At 52.6% G+C, this 4,506-nt stretch overlaps 1 long non-coding RNA gene across 1 annotated transcript in view; it reads right to left on the bottom strand.

The window, feature by feature from the left end:
- Positions 1-689: 689 nt before the first annotated feature.
- The window catches only part of LOC115068795, a 30,545-nt gene continuing 26,728 nt past the window's right edge, over positions 690-4,506 (bottom strand). The window contains exon 4 of the long non-coding RNA XR_003848151.1: positions 690-1,638. This is a non-coding gene — a long non-coding RNA (uncharacterized LOC115068795). The remainder of the gene's footprint in view (positions 1,639-4,506) is intronic.

Below are 4,506 nucleotides of genomic sequence, written 5' to 3'. Positions count from 1 at the left end.
GCTCGTGAAGATGGGCCCCTCAGGTTGACCTCTGGCCTACACACAGAGAGAGAGAGAGAGAGAGAGAGAGAGAGAGAGAGAGAGACCGAGACCAGGAGCAGTGTCCAGCCTGTGAAGCAGCTTACCTCCCTTGCCTGTGTCTACTCCCTGCACAGCCCCATGAGAGGCCCCTGTAGTTCTCAGGGCAGAAACACACCAGCAGGGGATTCTGGGAAGGGAAATTCCCTAGCCGAGTGGGCGCATCACACAGCCCCTGCACTTTCTAAAAAGAATAATGTGGTTTCAATTTATATCCACTTGAAAACTATTGAGAAGTGATTCGTAGTGCAGGTGAGAGTTGTATAAAAGTCAAGGTGGTCCCATGTTCTGGGTGATTGAATAAATGGGTACAGACTTGTGAATAGAAGAGGGGGGGTGCATAAGTTAGGAGTCATGGGGCTCTCCACCCCGCCCACCAGGCTAGAATAAAGAATTATAACCATTGGTGTGGGGGGGTCATAGCTGGAAACGACCTAAACAGCAAAAAACTACCAATGACAGCATCATTTTTTTTAAATACAGGGTCCAGGTTGATCTCAAACTCACTGTGTAGCCAAGGATGACCTTGAATTTCTGATCCTCTTGTTCCCACCTCCCAAGTGCTGGGATTACAGTGTACACCACCATGCCAGGTTGATGCCGTGCTGGGGATTGAACCCAGGGCTTCAGCACATGCTAGGCGAGCACTCTACCCACCTGCTGAGCCACATCCCTACCCGCTTGTAATCACTGCCTGCTGTTTATGCAGCTCTAGCAACATGGCAAATACTTGCAGTATGAAGAAAAGCAGAGACCCCAGGTGCCTGTGTGCTGTGCCTGCATGGACGTAACAAGCCACTAGGGAGCAGGGGTCAATGCGCAGGGCCTGGAGATGTCCCTGACCTCCAGGAAAGCCCTGGCGGACGCTGGCAGTCGCCCTCCACACCGCCACTGGCGTTAGGCAAACAGGCTCAGACACCATAGGTCACATGGCCAGTTTCTCCCTGTCAAGTGGCATCCCCAGGACTGAAGCTAGACCGATTCGGCTCTGCATCCTCTTCCACCCACTGTCTCCTCTGTCCCCCATCCTCCTGGGTCTCTGTGGCCAGGGGAACAGCCGCCTGCTCACCGCTTTTGGCAGATTCATCCAGTTTTTCAGGTTAGGAACCTGGCAGAGCTTTCTATTCCCCTGACAAGTCCATTTGTGTTAGGAGGCAGAGATTTCCAAATTGATTTCAGAGGCGGCTCCCTGGTGGTGGGTCCCAGCAGGTCAGAGGTGCTCCAGGCCTGGCCGCTAAGCTCTTCCTTCTCACCTCAGAACAGCTAGGAAGTCAGGCGAGGTAGTCTGAGGCAAAGGCATCCTGGAGGGGGGGGGGAAGCCAGTGTACCATTCCTCCTCCACGGAAGTGATACCTGGACACTGCAGGATGGAGGGACAGAGTCCCTTTTCATGTCCTCCCTCCGAAGAAGGACTGGCTGGCAGGCTGCTTTGCTGAATCAGATCCCTAGGAGGGCAGATGATCTGGAAGACAGCCTTGCTTCGCTCCCCCACTCCTCAGACCCACGCTTCTCATACGATGACGTGGTGGCCGCAGTTACTCCCATCTTGGTCTTTGGCTGCTAATAGAATGCCACAGATTGAGTGACTGATAAAGAAACGTATTTATCAGGGTTCGGGAGGCTGGGAACTCTGATATAAAGGTACGGCACCTGGCGAGGCCATTTCCAAACAGCACACCTCGGTAGAGGGCGGGGAGAGCAGGAGGTGGAGCATCCCACTGTCAGCAGCCGGCCCACTTCCACAGTCACAAAAGCAGCTCAGTCCCCTGGGCAGGTGGCACTCCAGTTCTGGTGGCTTCTTAAAGGTCCCCCCTCCTAATTTCAGCCTCACCTCAACACAAGCATTCAAACCATGGCACTGACCCACCAGAAGCACAGTCTGTTTCCTACCCTTGGCTCTGGCTAGTCTTGGGACACGTTTTACTGATATGATGTGGTAGAAATAACAGGTTCCCAGCTCTGATCAATGCCTCATGAGACCGGACCATCTCCAAACCTGACTAGAACTGGGTAAACAAGCCTGGGCTGCTGGCAACAGGACCACCCTTGGCCTAGCTGATAACCAGTCAGTCTGGAGCAGAGCCTTCTAAACAACCTAATGCTGGACACAGCATATTCACATAGTTTAATGATGGGGATATGGTCTGACAAAGGTGTCCTTTGAAATTTCATTATAGGATACATATATTAAGATGGTTATGGCATCACTGGGCAATGTCATGTCATGAGACCACTATAGAACATGTGATCTATTGATGACTAAAATGTCTTCATATGGTGCACAGCTGGGAGAGAGCTCCATCACGGCCAGAAGAACCTCCTGCTGAGCAGTCAGATGGCCCAGTCTCTGGATCATGAGCTAAGCATTTGGCCATCATTTGAAGCTCCTGGGTTCTAGGCTGGTTTTCTACCCAGCAAAAGCTAATAGACCCGTGACCAAGAAATAGGGTCATGTCTCCTGAAGAACACACTCAACCCAGTCTGGCCTTCCGCTGTCCTCCATCTCTCCATAGGTAATAGGGCTAAGTCCTAGCTGCCAGCTGGCCACCTCCCCCTTCCCTGACCTTCTATCCAGCGGCAGAGTGAGCCTACCTTGAGACTTGCCTCCTCAGCAAAGCTGTACCCACAGTCACATATGCCTGGACCTGTGGGCTGTTACCTCGGGTTCACCTGCCACCCAGCACCCAGTAACAAGATCTCAAGATGCAAGTGTGGCTGGGGGTGACCGCGAGGCCTCAGGCTCTGCCCAGCTAACCTCAGAGGGCCTCAGACTAGGAGACCAGGCACTGGCCACCTGGGCGATAAGAATGCCATGTAATCATATAATTAACAGTCCACTTGGCTGGTGATTCTGGGTTAGCACCACCCGTCAGGGCACGAAGACTTCCTGTGTTCTCAGCCACAAAAATACCATCCTAACTTGACCCCTTCACAACACAAGCCGATTCACCCCTGCCTAGGACTCTGAGGCAATCTGAGAAGGGCACTGACATTAATCCTCAGGGAGTTCACTGAAGCATTCTTGACACTGAACCACACACAGCAGGGCAGCTTAGCAAGTGCCACTGCGCATGTGATGGTGGGATGTCGTCAAGGCATCCATTCACATCGCAGTGTGCTTCTCTGCAGAGTGCTTTGTCCTCACTCAGTCACAGGGGGCCACTCGGGGCCCCACCCACAGAAGGAAACTAAGCCAGACTGTCCCGAGACTTGGTTACTCGTTTATCAAGTTTCTTGGGCACTGGGGTTGGTGAAGAGTCCCCAAGTCCCTGCGTGAGGCCGGTGGCTGCTGACCTTCTGGGACTGCAGCACTGGATCAGCCAGTGGCAGGAAGGAGTGTGAAGTGGCCGAGGGCAGGACAGTGAGGGGGTGACCCATGGCTGGGATCTGGTCCCCAGCCTGTCACCAAGACACATGGACTCTGCCCATTTCACAAGCCCACCTTGCCACCAGCCCCTCCATCACGCCTGGCAACAGCTTCTAGCAACCTGTCCAGAGACCTCCCCTGACTCTGCTGACCTGCCCCCTCCTTTGGACATGGCATCAGCCCCCAGGCAGTGGCACTGCCATCTGAATTCCTGTCAGGCTTCCCTCTCCTGGACCACAGCCAGAACAGGAATGCAAGCCTGGCCCTTGCTCCCCTATCCATTCCTTCACCCACAGGTACTCCATGTAACTCGTACCCAGACCCTGGCCAGGCCTTCTGCTTCCCACCGGGAAGGTCCTGTTACATATCTTAATATAACTTGGCCATCCAGCCACATAGCAGTCAGGCTGTTGCTGGGAAGGGGTTACAGATGTGACTCCTGGCCATATCAGCAGACTCTGAGAAGGCCCTCCACCTTGAGGTGAGCCTCATCCAACCCACTGAAGGTCTGAAAGATGGAGGCTGTCCTCGGAAGAAGGAATTCAGCCTGCACTGGCCTTCAGATTCAACACTGCCTGACTACCCAGGTCTCCATCCTCCGGCCTCTGCAGAATTCAGACTCTCCAGGTTCTACCATCTCAGGAGCCAGTTCCTGATCTCTCTCTCTCCCCCCATACACACACACACACACACACACACACACACACACACACACACACTCACAAAGTTACTCATCACATAACATCAAGTCTTTGTTCTAAGAAACTCATAGTTAGGTAATTCTGACATTGTGCCAACATCATAGGACACACTGAGACAACGAAACAAGGGTGACCACAACATCACCAGGTGACAGTGTTGTGAGAACACAGTAGATGTGCCATCTGTTGCTGACTGAATCATATTTGTATGTGTGTGTGAAAGAGTTTGTGTGTGTATGAGTGTGTGTGAGCACATTATGTGTGTTTGTGTGTGTGTGTGTGTGTGTGTGAGTGTCAGAGTGTATGTGAATGTGTGTATGTATGCATATATGTATTATGTGTGTGAGTGAATAATGCATG

Source organism: Nannospalax galili, unplaced genomic scaffold (assembly GCF_000622305.1).
Source record: "Nannospalax galili isolate Female #2095 unplaced genomic scaffold, S.galili_v1.0 scaffold830, whole genome shotgun sequence".
NCBI lineage: Eukaryota > Metazoa > Chordata > Mammalia > Rodentia > Spalacidae > Nannospalax > Nannospalax galili.
Note: the sequence above shows the minus strand (reverse complement) of the source record. Positions and strands in the feature narration are given on the sequence as shown.